General features: G+C 32.5%; 2 pseudogenes; both read left to right on the forward strand.

The window, feature by feature from the left end:
* The first annotated feature begins 7,210 nt into the window (after positions 1-7,210).
* On the forward strand, positions 7,211-12,598 carry LOC149885380 (uncharacterized; annotated as a pseudogene).
* A 596-nt stretch (positions 12,599-13,194) lies between these two features.
* LOC149885381 (uncharacterized) lies at positions 13,195-17,404 on the forward strand (annotated as a pseudogene).
* Positions 17,405-19,143: the final 1,739 nt, after the last annotated feature.

The following is a 19,143-nucleotide window of genomic DNA, read 5'->3' on the forward strand; positions in this document are numbered from 1 at the left end:
ATTTATTTTTAACTAGGATGGACCTGTAAACTGATGCTGTTTTACTAATATATTCATTTGTTATGCTTTTTGTTGTTTTCAGTGTTTAGATTATTACTATTTCAGCCTTTAGAAAAAAACCGGTAAATTACCGGTAACCCGGTAATAATTTTTTTTTTACCGAATTACCGGTTTTTTTAAATATCGGTAAATTTACTAGCACTACAAACTGGCCTTTATTATCAAGTTATTTATCTTTAAAACATGGAAACCAAGGAAATAGTGAAATTCATCTGTGTGTAAATATTGATGGTGGAGCAGTTGGTAACTCATCGCAACTGTCCATGTGGCCTATCTTAGACTCAATAAAGCAAATGCCATCAAAGATCCGAAGTAGCTATAAAAATAAGGTATTCGCTGACATATGGGTTGGAAAATCAAAGTATGATTTTAAAACAGATCGTTCTAATCATTAGCAGACATTTGTAAACACCTTTCCAACTGATATAGATTTTAGAGAAACATTAATAAAAATAAATTTGTTGTTCTTGATTTGTGATTTACCTGCAAAAGCTAACATTTTGCATATGGTGCAATATAATGGTTATTTTGGCTGCACTGTGTGTCTAATTCCAGTTGTTCATAGAAATCATAGACATCTGTATGTAAGTAGTTATGAATAAACTGAGAACAGATGAAAGTCACCAACTAGATAATTTAAATAAAAGTAATTGTGTAACTGGTTTGTCTGCATTACATAAATTAATAAAAATCCCAAAAGGTGCACCAATTGACTACATGCATAGTGTCTGCTTAGGTTCAGTTAGATCATTATACTTTTATTGGAAGAAGTTTCAAATGCTTAATGAATAAGCTGATATAAATAAAATGAGCCAAAAAAGAAAGCTGATATAAATAAAATGAGCCAATTACATTCATCCTTTTTGATTCCAAGCTAAATAAAGAGGCCTCCACAGTCATTTAAAGAGGCTAGAGATTGGAAAGCATCACAATGGAAATGTTTCGTTTTATTCACTGGTCCAATTGTATTACTAGATTTTCTGCCAGTTGAAAGCTACCTTAATTTTCTATATTTATCAAATGGTATAAAAATTTGTCTTAAATCTACAAATATTGAACAACTTGAAAATGCAAAGTTTCTTTTGAAAAATTATCATATTTCTCAACATTATCACAAAGTTGTTATACAATCAATAACCATTTGCTTTTACATTTGCCTGATCAAGTTAAGAAATATGGTATTTAATCAGAGACATCTGCATTTTGCTTTGAATCAACCATGGGCAAACTGCGCAGATTGATAAGTGGTCCAAGAAATATTATTTCTGAAGTAGTCAGAAAATTTATACAGAAGCAAAGCGATGAGAAATGTGAGTCAAATATAGGTCCCAGCAAAAGTAATAGCATATATTCCTTGGGAAAAACATTTACTACAGATATTTCCGCAAATTCTTATACTAGAATTGTTATTTGTGGCAAACAATTTAACTCCACAAAATATGATAGAAATGGAAAATATTCATCAATGCATTATGCCCAATTGAGCAATAACGATCATGTTATATGCAATTTTTTCTATTTTGATGGTAGTTATTGGATTGCAACTGTAAATGAACTTGTTGAATGGTACTGACTTTAGAAACCATTAGAAACCATTAGAAATCAAATATGTGAAATATGAAAATACAAAAAATAATTGCATTGTTTTAGAAAATTATGAATTGATTTTAATAATATTAATTATTTATCTGAGTTTGAGCATGACTAAATTTTTAAACATTAAATACATGTCAATGTTTCTAACAAATGTTTGTGTTTTTGATATTTAAAGCGGTTTCTTTTATATCTTTTTAAAGTAAAATATAAATACTAAACTTAAAATACACTTGCTTGCCTATAATTTTAAATGCTTATAATAATATTATGTACTTAGTTTATATTATGATGGAGAAGTGATTGGTGACAAGTAGGTGCAAGAAGCCACGAATAAATTATAGTGATAAATTATTACTATTTTTTGATAAAGAGCAGCAATATTCAATTACTTCATGCTGCTCTAATCTTATATTACCTGTATTAGTCATTAAACCTGGTACCATCATTCAGGTAAAATATAACAATCAATTTTTTGATGCAAAAGTTGTTGCAATTGGTAATGAAAGTTTTGTCAATTCACAAAAGGAGCGCCTGGAAGAAAGGTTGCAGGAAACTAGTGTGCATGGCCTAAGTTTCCTCAATGAGGAAGAAAATCTTCAACTTCCTGATAAACACGTGTGACTATTGACAGCTATCAAAGTTATTGCTTTGGCCAAGTCACAAAATTATTTATAACTGATTGTTTATTTCCAGATTAATACACACAATGTAACAATACCGACACACAGTTCTACTAAAAGTGTTTATGAAGAAATACAAAACAAGATAAGAAGGACTGATTCAGGCTTTGCACAACTGGAGGCAATTCCTAATGATTTGATGGTAAGAAAGCTGTATTTCTAAAAATACTCACAACTGTCTCAAGTACATATGACATATAATAGCTTGCTAACTACTCTAATGTAATGAAACTTTTAGTTAATTTTGATATACTTTAGGAATCTGATGAAAATGTTGCTCCAGAACAAAAATTTGTAAATGTTCTTGAAAATTTAAATAAAACAATGTTAGTTATGATAAAATCCGTCGATAAACTTGCAGCAAAACAAGCAAAAACAAGATCTTTACTTAAAGGCGTAAGATTTTAACTAATTTTTTTCAATATTTTAGAATTATTTGCAATATATGCTTTACTAATAATAGTACACAGATTATGTTTAAGAATTAGTTGTTATTTTTAGTTTTAGTTATTATACTTAATTTTAGTTGCTTAAGGAAAAGAACATCGCCCACAGTCCAACAACTGTTAGCAGCATAGAACCATTTGTAAGTTACTAAATAATGTATTGTATTTAAAGACTACAGGAGAAGACCCAAAGTTGTCCATTTTTTCTATATTTGAGAAAAATCAAATTTTGTCTTTAAAGACTTCAGTAGTCTTTTATGTTGAAGATTTTTAAATGCCTCGATAAACCCTGATAACGGTGGTTTTTTACTTGTGTAAGGAGCCGTACCTGCTCCTTCAGTAGTATGGCTATTAATAACAGTTAATCAATGATGAAGAAAGTAATTTCAAAATTTTTCTCAACTGAAATGCATTAGGGTATTAATTTATGCCCCATTATTGGTAATGAGCCATCGAAATATGGTATTAAACAGGTGACACAATTTCTCGGTACAAAAAATTTAAAGCTGTATCTAATCGATCCAAAAAGAAATTATACTGGCAAAAACGCAAGGAAAAGCTAATTAACTTTAATATATAATTATTTGCTAAGTATTCAACCAACCAGTGTAGAATCAGAGAGAGCTTTTTCGGTAGCTGGCTTAATCTGCACCAGTATTCGGTCAAGAACGGGAGATAATTCGCTTAACAACCTATTTTTTCTAAGATCTTATATCAACAACCACCCAGCAAACTCTCCGTGCTTGGGCCATGCACGTTTTTCATTGGATTATGATTGGCACTAGCGGCACGGTGGTGCCGTTCATAATCCAACGCTTAACCATGATTGTTTTATGATCGGCACCACCGTGCCGATCTTGCCAATCTTGTGCCAATCTTAACGCGAGCTTGCGACGAAAAAAAAGATTTGCAATTGCGCATGCGTAATTTTTATAAAAATTTATCAAGCTTTAAGCTTTGATTTCTGTCTTGTAAATTTCTTTTTCAGTTACCAATCGTAATTTTGTTCGAATAAGTAAATATTTTTTTATTTTAGTTTAATCTATGTTTATTATTTTGATTTTATTATTTATTACATTTACTTATAGTTATTTACATTTTGTTGTTAAAAATATTATAATAAAACAATAGGTAGTAATAAATGTCTATTATTTATATTAACTTTAACTTAACCCATTTGTGGCTAGCGTCAGTTTAAACTGACAGTCACATTATCCGATTTAATTTGCAAAATAACAAACATTCTTTGCATTTTTCGTAATAATTACGTCATGTGTGAATGTATGATGCTGATAATAAAGTAAACTGCATTAATTTATTTTAATTTTTGCTCAGGTGACACACTTTAGTAGCGTTGATTAATATTTTTCGAACATGAGTGTTTCGTCAAGAAAAAGGTATGCATATATGTTTTGTTTTTAGTTAAAATATAGATTAAATATATTGTTAAATATCGTTTTAACATTTGAATATTCGGTATAGTCAACAAAGCTAGTCTTCTTTAATTTTTATGCGATTTCTGTGCGTCAGTTTAAACTGACACTAGCCGCAGGAGGGTACAGGTTTTCAAACAGTTTATTCACCTCGAAATAGAAGGCATTTTCATCAGTTTGTAGACACTGTATGACTCCTTGTAAATATATGAGCCTTATCTAACACAAAATAATTAAACTACAGCAGTCTGGTATTTATGTAAGTTACTGTGACCCACCTTATTTCCCTTCTGAGTTCATATATTTGAAGGTTGAGAGTTGTTTATTCTTAATTTTTATTATTATTTTACTGCTATTTTATAATGACGTAATTTGTGGGAATGCTTTGATGTCATTTCAACATCAGAGCAAATATATAAGTAATAACTAATTTCATATATTTTGCAGGTACCGGCTTCATGAGGTGCTACAATTGCTAGAAGATACAGACGATGAATGTCTTCAGAGCGCCGAAATATCAATTGTTCCTCCAATAACCTCTGGTGCAGACACTGACGAAGATTCTGGTGATGAGAATGAAGTGTGTAGAGATCCAAACAGTCTCAATCGTAATCAACTTCTGGCGGAAGCGACGATGAAACTACGAAGACCCAATGGAACTGATGTTATTGGAATGGAAGAGTCGGACGGTGCAGAAGACACTGCAGAGGAGGACAATGCAAAAAAAAATACGCAGGACACTGCAGATGATATAGTGGAACAGGGTCCGCAGCACAAGAGAACAAAGAAACAAGTTCCGTATAAACCGTCATGGGTCAAAAGCAACTTTAAGGAGGCCGTCAGAAAGGAAAAGTTTCCATGGACCATACCCCCACCTAAAGTAGAAAACCATCTGTCACCAGTGTCATTATTTGAGTTGTTCATGACACCAGAATTAATGCACAGAATATGCAACGAAAGCAAAGAATACGCTGCTCAAAAAGGCCATGACAATTTTGATCTGGACATTACATCACTCAAGCTTTTCCTATCGACTCTTCTAATAAGCGGCTATGCTCCTCTGCCTCGTCGCCCTATGTATTGGGAAACTGCGGGGGATGTACACAATTCCATGGTGTCGGCCGCTATGTCACGCAATAAATTCAGTTCCATAATGAGTAATATACATTTTGCCAATAACAACGAACTGGATATGACTGACAGGTTTGCCAAAGTCCGCCCTCTTATCCAGTCCATCAATGCTGCTTGCCTGGCAAACTTTCAGCCTGAACAAATCATCAGCATCGACGAAAGTATGATCCCTTATTACGGAAAACACGGTGCAAAGCAATACATCCATGGCAAACCCATCAAGTTCGGGTATAAGATGTGGGTGGCAGCAACTCGCTTGGGATATGTAATCAATTTCTACCCATATCAAGGTGCCGGCACGACAGATAAAGATCTGGGCCTCGGTGGATCGGTGGTGGTCAATCTCACAAAAGATTTACCAAAACGTGACGGTAATTTCTTTCACATTGTGTTTGACAACCTCTTTACCAGCCCACGACTGTTGCGCTTACTAGCGGATAGAAGACTCTCCGTTCTAACCGAACTGAAGGTGCGCCATTGAAAAACATCAAAGCAATGGACAAGCTGCCTCGTGGCTCGCATGACGTTGCCCTGGATCAAAAGGCTAATGTATGCTTGGTACGCTGGCATGACAGTAAGGTTGTGACAGTCGCATCAACTTACGCTGGTGTCGCACCACTTCGCAAAGCTAAGAGATATTCATCAGCACAGAAGAAGCGCATAGACGTTGATCAGCCTTCAGTAATACAACTGTACAATTATGGGATGGGCGGTGTGGACCGCCTAGACCAAAATCTAGCTTGCAATATGATTCAGCACCGATCAAAGAAATGGTATTGGCCAATATTTAGATTTTGTGTTGATTTGGCCGTTCAGAACGCCTTCCAGCTGTACCGTATGCAGGAGAAAATACCTGGCGCCCCGGAGCATGATCTGCTGTCATTTCGACGTCAGATTGCACAAACCTATGTGCAGACACTATCAATGAAGAAGAATTCAGTGCCGTATCCGCCACCTCGTGTAGCAGTCGATCGACGAGTACTTACTGAAGTACGCACAGATGCTACAGATCACTGGATTGCTCAGGGTACACAGCGTCGATGTGTGGCACTCGGCTGCAAAGGCACATCAGTCTTCTACTGTGAGAAGTGCAATGTGGGACTGCATCCTGGTTGCTTTAAGGCATTCCACTGCAAATAACTGATGCCTGTTTTTGTCAATGAAATATAGTCTTTGCAACTTAACATTAATGTGACATTACAGTTATTATGTGCTATTTAAAAGTTCATGATACTTTTTGCATCCATTTCGTTGTTTCTGAACACTTTTGCGTCAAACGGGCAGTTTTCACTCGCTAGGTGGCCCTGTGAAATAATTATTAACAGTTATAAAACGTCACTGTGAGTTATGCTGCATCCAGTTAACATTGCCATGTGATTCCTGGTTTCAGAGTTTAACTATTCTTCTTGTCAAAGCCAAATATGACACGTGAGAAAACCTGTACCCTCCTGCAGCTAGCGTCAGTTTAAACTGACACCTATATTTTCACCTATATTCACTTAAGTATATAAAAAATTATGAAACAGTTGATGAATATTGTTCATTTGGACCTAAATCACACCAAAGAAAGACAAGAAACACATTTTAAAAATCATGGGTTTATATGGGTTAAAATACAATTATTGTATACTTCATATAACCTTTTAGCTTACCTTATAGTTTATATAAATATATATACATATATATAGACGTTAGATAATAAGCTTAAAATAGGATAATAATTTAAAAAAACTTATACTATTTTATCATTTAGATAAAAAAAAGTCTTTATAATAATTTATTCATGAGCATCAAAAGGAAAAATGAATGTTCATCCTGGACAAAAAGAAGAAAAGTTATAATTGAAGTAAATAAAGTAAACAATATGATATATGAACAGTTGACTTTAAACAATCTTGGAATAAAAGAGTTTGAAGAAAACAAAAGTAAAATAGGTTTAAATAATTTTCAGAATACTTCATTAAAATTGTCAGATGTAATTTCATCATGCAAAAGCTCCATTACAGATGTAATTGAAGATAAAAATGATACCAGTTGCAATCAAAATTTCAAAATAGAATGTTTTTTAAAGAGCAAATCAAATTCAAATTCACAATCAGATGAAGAAAACAGTTAATGTAGTTCTCAACTGGATGGTATTATTGTAAGTCTCCGTGAGTGGCATTCTCAATTTAACATAACTGACACTGCTACTTCAAGTTTATTAAGTCGTCTTAAGTTATTTCATCCTGAGTTACTCTCAAGCATTAATGGTGTTGTTGGTAAAAAAAACTCCTTATTTTACAGACAATATTGGAAATGATAATTTTTATTACCATTTTTACATCAAAGATCATGTAATAGAATTAATTAAAGCTGGAGTGGCAGATAATTTTTTATCGTTACAGTTAAATTTTGATGGACTTAAGTTGTTTAAATCAAATTCAGATGAGTTTTGGCCAAGTTTAGGATTTTTTCATGAAGTTGAAACATCACCTTTTCTTATTGGGCTTGCCTACTGTAAAAAAGGAAAGCCTAATGTAAATAATTTTTTGGGTAAACTTGTAAAAGAGTGTAAAGAGTTTGAGAAAGGGCTTGTAATCAGTGGGAGAAAGATTATAATAAAAATACATGCATTAGTGTGTGATAAACCAGCAAAAGCATTTATCAAGTGTACTAAAGGCCACAGTGGTTATTATTCATGTTTTATGTGTAATATTAAAGGAGAATATTTAAAAAAAATGGCTTTTTCTGGGATTGTTTGTGAATTAAGGAATGATGACTTATTTAGAAAAAAGTCCAATCTTGAGCATCACATAGGGATTTCTCCCCTTTTAGAATGAAAAATATATATGGTTAGTAGGGTGGTCCTTATTCATTTCAAAAAAAATTTTCTTCAGTTTTCTGACGGGGCACCCCCTTCAATGGTTGACGTTTATGAAAAAATAATTGTACTGAAAATTTTATTTGAAAAAAATACATTTTAGGGGTCTCTACCGCAGAGTTTATATCTATAAAAGTGCCCACAGAAGGCTCATATGCTCAGTATTCTACAATATGAATGATTAGGACAAATATGATCACAGAGCACAACATTGCTTTATTGAAGCACATTTAAACAACTGTTACAGTGTTACATATTGTAATTAGTATTGTCCTTCTGTGTTGAGACTGTCAAAGTGACAAAAACCGTCTAGTTAGTCCATTGCCAGGGTATTCTTCGCTCGATCAGGAAATCGCTGGCGATACTTCTTTACAATTAAGAGAAGGCACTGTTTCTGCTCCTCATCGTTTGTGTGCAGCTTGTTGTATTCGTCCATTAAGGCAACTCCACGTTCTGCTATGTCATTCACAACTCTCATACTACTGACAGTGTTCTTCGCCAACTGATAGTCAGCATCTGCAGACCAGAGCTTCACATCTTTGTTGAGGAAAGTTGACGGTAGACCAGTGATGGTGAAGAATCTACGACTGCTCTCGGTGATAAAGTCTTCCAAGTTCTTGGAGCTCACCAGCGTAGGATCAACAGTTATCCTCTTCAAAGGATATTCTGCACCCGGTGCTTGCAGGGCACTGACCATCAGACGTTTAGTGTCATCGGAGACTTCGTCATCAAAGAAAGCCAATGCAATCAGTTCTTCTGACAAGTACCACAAATGTCCTAAAATTTTCTTCATTGCGATCTGAGAGACTGCTTGATTCTGTGCCTTGTATTTGTCGATCTCCTTGATAAGCTCGAGATCAACACGAGGCGAAGATGGCGCTGACGGCGCTCTAAATCAGGCCTTGACATACAGAGTCACTGTGAAAAGACACACGTCTGCTATTCCCTTCTCTTCTTTCTTTGTCATCTTGAACTGGCTTCTCAGCATCCATATTTTCAATGAATAAATGGCCTTGGCCATCCATCTGGCTCGATGCAGTCCTGCCGGAGCTTTGAATGAGCATCCTTGAGATGGAACGCCTCCCAGAAACATTATTGTCAGCTCTAGCAGTTCGCGATAATCATCACGAGGCTGAAACTGTTGCAGATGGTTTTCAGCAAATGCAATAATTTCATTTGCAACACTGGAAACGGCACTGTGCACAATGTCATTCGAACTAGATGCCTGAAAGTTTGACCGGTCAATGATTTCCCAACTGCTTTGAAACCTTTTAAAAATCATAATGTCTGGACCCTTTGAAGGGCCAAGAGAAAGAGTAACCGTTGCCTCTAAGACTATTTCTAAAATGTGATGACGGCAAGCAAACCAGAGCAAATCTTTGTCAAACTTCTGCTCCAGTAGGATGCAAGCACCATTTCTTGGACCACTATTGACGAAAGTAGTGTCGAAGCACACGCACTTGACTTTATCAGCTATGCCCCACGCTACAGTTACCTCATAAACAGCTGTTGCTGCAGCTTCTCCAGTTCCAGATGGCAGCTTCGGTACACAAAGAAGTTGGTCAACTCCTAGTCCAGACACGAGGATTGGGAGCCGGTCCACAATTTTTTTGCAACTGATATCTTCCAGCAATTTCCCATCCCAGTGTATTGTTAGTGGAATTTTTGGCTTGAATTCTGCTTTCAAGTTCTCTGCCATTCTCTGCCTACATTTCATCCTTTCTCTTCGAATGGACGATCGATTGATATTAAACTCTGCTGGATCATGACCGAGGTGCTGCAGTGCTGGAGTCAGGACTAGTGCAGCATTTCTATCACTGACCTTTGCCATATCCAGACATACTGCTAACTTGTCATTCAGTATTTTGTGTGTGCCACGTTTACGTTTAGTTCTCTTTGAAGTTGTGGTTGATGATGGCTCACCAAATGCTTCATTATCATTACCAGACTCCTGTTCGCTTTCGGAATTCTGAAGAATAGCTTTCTCCTCTCTGGCCACTCTGTCCTGTACTTCTCTCTCTTTTCTTCTCTTGAAGTTTTCTCTACTGTGAACATCTCTTACTCTTTTGGCCATGGCTTTGTCAACACTTCCCATCTTACCACGTCGTCCCGCCTCACGCTGAGCTAACAGGAACTCTCTGTCCTCCTGCATGCTAATCATCTTCATGGCGTCCGCATGAGCAATGTCAAAAAGACTCTCTAAGCCATCCTTCCATTCTTCTTCCTTCTTCAGTAGACTTTCAGAGCGCTTTGCTTGATTTTCCTTATTTTTCTTCAGTTTGTCATATTCATGGAACAGACATTCAACTTTTTCAACAACGTGTTTCTTCAACCGTGTCGGGATGCGGGCTTTAGCCCACACTTCAAGAACGTCATTAGTTGTTGAATGTGATGCTTCACGAACGGTCTGTTTGGTGGCCTCTTTGTAATAGAAGAAAAGTGCCATGACTTCCTTCTTTGACGGTAACTTTGTAGAGCTGAGAATTTCAGACATTTGGCCTATCAGCCACAACTCAGTTTCTCGTTTTGTAGTTGGTTTCGAAGTCCTACAGCAAGCATTGGCCATCTCCCTTAAAATAATAAATTTTATTTGTTACCATCCAATTTAATTATTCGAATTATATGTAATTTCTAACAAAAACTTACAGAGCTCAGAAAACTAACTGACAAAATTTATGTTATGCAATATAAATAAACAACAATGACATATGAAAACTCTGACAAGGTCTAAAACCAATAAATAAAATACACAATTATGTGCATAAATGAAAAGTCAAGTTCGATACTATGGCACTCAGGCAATCGATATTAATTAACAATTTAAAATGGATTTAGCACCGCGGATCGGTCATTCTGTCTGTTTTATAATAATTCATTGTTAAATCAATATAATTTGGCAAATTAATATTTAAGCAAAAATAAACAAAGAAAACACACACTTTTGATCCAGTATCCACTAGGTCAGTTGTTACGGAAGTTTCCCTGAGAGAGTCAGTAGTCACTAATTCAGATTCATCAAATATTATTGTTATATTGAGTGTCTGTCAGTGTCTGATTACAAATGGCTGACAGCTGGTGAAATGCATTCTGGATAATTTAACAATAAATAAGTAACATCATATTGATAAGTTATGCAGGCGGTATAGTGTGCAGTGAAAGAGTTCACCAGCATAACAACTAGTGACATGCAGCCACGGAACCCCACATGATACTTAACTATTATATATGTGGTAGGGACCTCTAAATGTTTTCAGATTTAGCTGATTTTTTTTGTGAATTTTTTATGCAAGCATATAAACAAAATTCAAGGGTGCCCTGTACAAAAATCAAACTTTGAAAATTAAGGACCACCCTAATGGTTAGTGATTTTCCTGCTGATTATATACATGCAGTTTGTTTAGGTGTTGTTAGAAGACTTATGAAAATGTGGAAAGATGGCTTTGGAGATCGAAGAACAAGGGTTGGGTCAACTTTAATATCCTTCATATCTGCTCGCTTAGAGGGCATGTATAATTACATACCAAAAGAGTTTGCTAGAAAAACAAGATCTTTTTTCTTCTTAGATAGATATAAGGCAACAGAGCTTCGTCTATTTCTTTTATATGTATGTGCTGTTGCTATTAATATTGTACCAGAAGAATTCTATAAAAATTTTCTTCTTTTACAATGTGGAATGATTATTCTTTTGAGTCCTTCTTTGTTTAAAAACAATTTATTGCAAGATTCAAATTTGTTAAATGCTTTTGTTGATCACTATACATCATTATATGGTAACAATAATGTTGTTCATAATGTGCATAGTTTACGCCATCTATCATATGATGCAAAGAGATTTGGTTGTCTTGATAGTATTTCAGCATTTGTTTTTTTAGCATTATTTGAAATCTTTACGTCAAATGGTGAGAAAGCCAACACAAGTTCTTCAGCAAGTTATCAATCGTTGGTATGAATGTGAAAGTCATGTCGTTTTAAAGTCTTTACATAATTTTGAATTGAAAAAACAGCACCAAAATGGGCTTCTTTTACCAGGAATAAACACTAAAAAACAGTTTTCAGTTATGATTAAAGCTGGTCTTACTGTTGCAATTAAGGAAAAAGATGCTTTTGTTAAAGTTCATTCAGATGTTGCAAAAGTATGTAACATTGTAGAGGAACATAATGGCAAAGTAAGTGTTGTTTTTTACATCCCCGATACCATCATCTGACCTTAAAATTTTTAGAGTTTCCAATCTTTCTTTTAATCTATACAAAGCAGATATATCAGAAATATCAATGAAGTTTGTTCGGCTACCATTGAAAAAAGAATCTTATAATGTTTATCCAATATTACATAAATCATAGTTTAATGTGTCTGTGTGTCATGTAGATGGCATGCACTATAGAGTATAAAATATATGTATATATACATTTTTTATTTTCTACTGCCATCTAGAAAAATATTGTATTGAAAAAGGCATTTTGTTGACAATACTGCACTTACTTTTTTGTTAGTAAACTATTTATCAATGCGCTGTATTAAAAGTAGTTCATGTATATGCCACACGCAATACATGACATTTTTAGATTTTTTTAAAATGATTGTTGTGTACAAATCCTTTCTTTGTACTTTTGAATTAAAGAAATACAACATACACTTTTAATTTTTAGCATTGCCAGTATATATTTATATTCTTTCATCATTTCAAAGTCTGTATATGTTACATCGGAAACTATTAAGAAGGTTATTTTATTTTAACAAAAGTTTTGCTGTAGTAAAATGTATATTACCAAAGCATTACAAAAGCATCATTTTAATTTATCAATATTGATTTAAAAGTTTTGAAAAAAAAGTGAAAATTATGTCATCAAAAGTTGTTGATCACACACACACACACACACACGCACACGCACACGCACACACACACACACACACTAAACTGCAAAATTAATACACCACTTATACATTTCAATCTATATATATATACCTATTGTGTTTCAGCTAGATTATGACACACTACTTAGTTGTAAAATTTCCGGAAGAGGATTCAGTGGAAGTAGTTCCTGAAACATGGTTTAGTCATGAGACTGGGAAGTGTTTTTTTCCATCAAAAATGGATTTAAAAACCTTTAAAAATTATGTTTTGAAATTGTTCCCGCTAGAAGACAACTGGAAAACATTTACAGGCACTCCTTTGTGGAAAACTAGTAATTTTAAAATTTTTTTTTGTTTTGGTTGGCACCTTAAATATTTAAAAGATTTTTGTAGAAGTTATAGATTCTTAGGAAGCATTTTTATAAACATTTTTCTTTTAAATTATCAATTTTGATATTGATAATTTTCTTTTTTTTTTATCTATATCTAAACATATCTCTTTTTTGTAACTAATATAAATACATTTCTTTTCATTTATTTCATTTTTATTTTTAGCCGAATACAAAATAGCACATGCTAAAGCTATTTTAGCATTAGACTTCAGATCTTAATACTGATGTTGAAACAAAAGAAAACAAGAGAAAGAGAAAGTATATCCTAGTGAATTTTTACAAACTTTTATGTTATTTTTATTGTTATTTCATGGTTAATCCTTACTCATTATATTAAATAATATCCGCTATCTTTAAGGGCAATAGAAAGGTTTGAAACTTTGCATGACAATAATGGCGTTAATGTTGATTTTTTTACTAATAGGTAACATTTTTGAGTTTGAACTGATAGTTGAACATGCATAATCACTTTAAGTGTTTATGAAATCAATTACTTTTAACTTTTGGATTAGGTTATCACAAGAACTTCAAGAAACATCAAATAGTGTCAGAAATACATGTGCACCAAATGTGGAGTGTAGAATTTTGTCTCCTGATTATGAAAACTCAAAATCTTTTTCAATATTGAACAAAGGTGGTTCTTTTTCATTAAATAATTCTCTAGGTGAGTTTGATTATTTTAAGCAAACTTTTAGTTTAAATTCTTACTTATACAACTAGAAACAACTTTAATTTAGATAATGGCACAAATTCTAATTTGACATATAGTCAAATTCTGACACCAAATACCAGGACAGGTTAGATTTGATGATGATGATGATGATGATGATGATGATGATGATGATGATGATGATGATGATGATGATGATGATGATTTTTAAATTTATTTCATATTTAATGATGGATAAAATACTTAAAAAAATTGTTGCGATTGAAAACACACAGAAATCAAACGAGAAGATGTTAAAAATAGTTCTTACGCACTTAAATAGTGGTACCAATGAGAATCCAACCACAGATTTGCCTGTAACATTGCCTGCGCTAAATTGGGAGGATTTGCTCATATTGGATGAAATAGGTCTTGTGTTAGTTTGGTATGCTAAAAAAGTTTATTTTAAAATATCCATTAAGCACTGTATTTAGAACTTTTTTTTTGTCAAAATCTTTGATATTTGCATTCTAAAAGTTGATGTTTGTGAGGATTGTAAACTTATATTTGTTTTTTTGTTGTATAAATAAATATATACATATATATATAACACAAAAAATATTACATATATGAAATAATTTTAGTCAAAGTTGCTTAGTGTAATTGGTGGGAGCAATTTAAAATCAATCACATTTATTATCATGAGTAAACTTATATGTCATGACCTAGCACTAAAAATGAATTGGCATGGCAAATATAAAAATAAACACCCCTTTGGGAAGTTAATACAAATTCCTGGCATTGTCTGCAGTAAGTACTATAATTGACATTTATTCTGTGGTAATTATGTGGATCATATCTAGTGATTCTTCCCGGGAATTTGTTCCCGGGAAATTCCCGGGAAAAATTTTATTCCAATTTCGGGGAAAATTTTATTCCAATTTCGGGGAAAGTTAAAAAATGTGTGTACAAAAATCCCGGGAAATTTTTTTCGGGATCCCGGGATTTTTGTACACACATTTTTTAACTTTCCCGCCAAAGTCAGAATTTTTTGTTTTCCGGACCATAAGAAATATTGCTTATTTATATTGTTTACAAATTGAAATTTATCGCAGCGCATTGGGAATTTTTAAAAAAATGTCCTTAAATCTTAAAACTTCGAAGGTTTGGAGTTATTTTGATCTTAAAAAAGCAGACGAGGCACAATGCAAACATTGTCCAAAAATATTACTATGCAAAGGTGGTTCCACTGTTGGATTGAAGAGGCATTTAGAAAAAATCCATAATATTATTTTAAATAAAGAAGAAGAACCATCAACTAAAAAACGTTGTGTTCAATTAACAATTGATTCCATGACAAAAAAAGTTTCATTGGGAGAGCGATTGGCTCGTTTTGCTGCGATTGATGGTTTTTCTATTAATGCAATAACTGAATCGGATCAAATTCGTGAGTTGCTTCGTGATAAAGGCTTCACTCTTCCTAAATCGAAAACAGATGTCATGAATCTTATATATATATATTATTTGGAAATAGTCGAAGAAAATAAAAAAAAAATACTCGAAATAAAAGAAAAAAAATGCAAGTTTAGTATAGATTTGGATGAATATTCAAAACATGGCAGAAGATTTATGAATATAAATTTTCACTTTAATGAAGGCTTTATTAATCTTGGATTAGAGCGAATGTTAGGATCGCACAATTCAAATGATTGCCTAGAACTACTCATCAAAAAATTAAACATGTTTAATGTAAGTCTTACAAATGATGTAGTTTGCATAACAACTGATGGTGCTTCTGTTATGGAAAAATTAGGATATACTTCGCCTTCTGAATATCAACTTTGTTTTGCACACGCAATACATTTAGCCGTTGTTGATGTAATATATAAAAAAAAAGGTAAAAATAATAATCAAAGTACTAATGACAAAGATTTTGAAGATGATGTCTTTGATGATGACGATGATTATGATGAGGAGGAGGATCAGCAAAATGAAATTAGTGACCAAGTTCCTGATCTTGTTTCTGAGCTTCATAAAGTTCTTGTTAAAGTTAGAAAAATAGTTGTAACTTTTAAAAGATCTCCTTTAAAAATGGATTCTTTAAAGCGTTATTCTAAAAATGAATTTGGACAAGAGCTAGTGCTAATTTTAAATTCAAAAACTCGTTGGAATTCAATGTTGACCATGATTCAAAGATTTATTAAAGTTAAAAAAGCAGTTTTTAAATCTCTCGTGGATTTCAGTTTAGAAAACCTAATGTTGTCTGATGATGAACTTACAGTAATTGAAAATTTAGCAAAAAGTCTGGAACTTATTGTCTTAGGTTCTGAAATGATTTGCAGAAGGGAAACAACTTTATTAACAGCTGATGACACATTAAAATTTATGGTTAAAGAACTTGATGTTCAAGATTGCTACCTAGCAAAAGATCTTAAAAATGCTTTAATTGAAAGAATATGTCAAAGAAGAAAAAAAGATCTTGTTGGTTTACTAAAATTTTTAGATAATCCACATTCTTCAAAAAGTGATATGGATGATGACTTATTTAGCATGCCATCTAAAGCAGTTATGATAAATTTAGCGATTGAAATAGCTGGTCCACTTTTTCCCATAATTGAAACTATAGCAAAAGAAAAAGATAGCGATAGAAAACTTAACAATAGTATTATTGATATAAATCAGTTATCTAAATCAATGGCTGCCAGATTAGAAAAATTTGTAAAAAAAAAAGATGTTTTTGAAGTCAAGTGCAATAAATCAATTATGCGTCAAGAATTCAATCTGTTTGAAGCTACTAATAAAAGATCGCATAACTTAGATATGCTTTATAATGCGCTTTTAACTATTCGTCCTTCCAGTGTAGAGGCTGAAAGGGTGTTTAGTTCAACTGGATTTTTTTTTACCAACTATAGAACTAGATTGATCGACATTCATCTCGATGCACTGGTTTTTCTCAGAAGTCACTTTAAAGTTGTAAACAGTTACAAAAAATAAATAGAAAAATAGAAAAGTGTATTTAGTTATTTTTATTTTCTCTGATGAAGATTTTCCCGGGATCCCGGGAACAATGTAAATAATTCCCGCTATCCCGGGAATGGAAAAAGTCCGGGAAATCGCAATCCCTAATCATACCTAAATATCTTGTTTTAAATTTAACAGTTGCAGTTCGAAATCATGAAAAAGATGCAAGTAATGCAGATGTTGAGAGGTGTATTAAAAGCTGGCTGATGTAAGCTCGTGATAGAAATGGTGGTCGTGCAAAACGTGCACAAAAAGCATTAACTAAAAATGCTTCTGCTTAATGTTTTTTTTGTTGTCTTGAATTTAATGTATTTTTTTTTATAAAAATAAAAAGTTCTATTCTTAGTCTAGTTTTTGTTACTTAATTTTATGGTTTATTTTACAATTACTTCATTTACTTTAAGTTGTTATGATTAATTTTATTACTTATGCCAATAATCAGTAGTGTAGCTGTACATTTTATTACATTAATTTTTAACTATTTATAACATGAGGAATTATCCATTTTCTATTCTAACCTCTTCTCCACCCTCTGAAAATTATAGCTTTGATTAAAACTTTGCTCTATTCTGCTAATTTTTTTTTTTTTTCAAAAAACACACAAACAAGATTAACCAAAGGGACTGACTGAAATTTCTTACAAGTACACTATAGTTTATTACTGCCTACACTTTATTACACTACAGTTTACTACTACCACTGCCGATATTTTATTACGGTTTTCCATGTTTTTATGTAATATGATTTTGTGTATTGTTTACAGTATTCTTAACTAATACTAAGAGTAAATTTAAATTTACAATCAGATGAAGAAAGCAGCTATTGTATTTCTCATCTGGATGATTAAGATATATTCTTTAAAAGGAAGTCAACCATACATTATAATTCTTTTAGTCTCTGTGACTGGATTTGATCATATAAGATGGAAAGAGTTCTTATGTTATTTTGGTAAGCTAAAAAAGTTTGTTTGAAAATATCCATATAGCACTGTATTTAGAATTTTTACAAGAAATATATTTTGAAGAGATATATTTTGGAAGAAATATATTTTGGTTACAAAACTTTTAATATTTGAATTCTAAAATTTAATGTCTATGAGGAATGTAAATTTGTATATAATTATTGTGTGTGTGTATATATATACACACACAGGCATATATATACATATATATAAAAAATATTATTATTAGTCGAAATTGCTTGGTGTAATTGGTGGAAGCAATTTGAAATCAATTACATATGATGTCATGAGTGAACAAGTATGTCATGACCTTGCACTAAAAATGAATTGGTAATACAAATATAAAAATAAAAACGCCTTTGGAAAAATAAAACAAATTCCTGGCATTGTCAACAGTAAGTACTACAATTGACATTTATTTTGAGTTAATTAAGTGGATCAAATCTAAACATCTTGTTTTAAATTTAAGTTACGTCCAAAAAAACCTATTGACCGTCTATTAAATGCTTTAATTAATCAAATTGACCGGCCAACTTTAATTTCTTACTTTTCATGCTGCTTATTTGAATGCATATATAAAAATATATATAAAAGTTTTATAAAATTTCTTATCTTTAAAAAAAGTCTTTAATAAATTTCAATTACTTTTTGTTTTGGTTTAGATTCTAACAGAAAAAGAAAATCCAGCACTATGTCTAGTTCGAGTGATTTTTTAAAAAAACCATCTAATGTCCCTGCTTGCGTAGAAAAAGGTAAAGTTTTAATATCTTTTAGAAAATATTTTTTATTACTTTCTTCTTATCATTCAATAAATGATCTGGTAAGTTTGTAAAAAATCAAAATTATTTGTTAATGCAACAGCCTGCAGCAGCCAAACACCTAGTTTTGTTAAAACTACATCAGTAGAAGCAAGTATGTGTTTTTGTTTTAAGTTTTTTTTGTGATTGGTCATTCAAAAAAATGTCAAATAAAATTTGATCAAATTATTTTTGACACTACCTATTGAAGGTTTAATTGTATTGAGATTTTAGCTTAATGTCTTTTTACTAACAATAGCTG

The sequence above is a fragment of the Hydra viridissima genome, unplaced genomic scaffold (genome assembly GCF_058129835.1).
Source record: "Hydra viridissima isolate aposymbiotic clone 2 unplaced genomic scaffold, HvirCarnegie_v1 scaffold_8, whole genome shotgun sequence".
Taxonomy (NCBI): domain Eukaryota; kingdom Metazoa; phylum Cnidaria; class Hydrozoa; order Anthoathecata; family Hydridae; genus Hydra; species Hydra viridissima.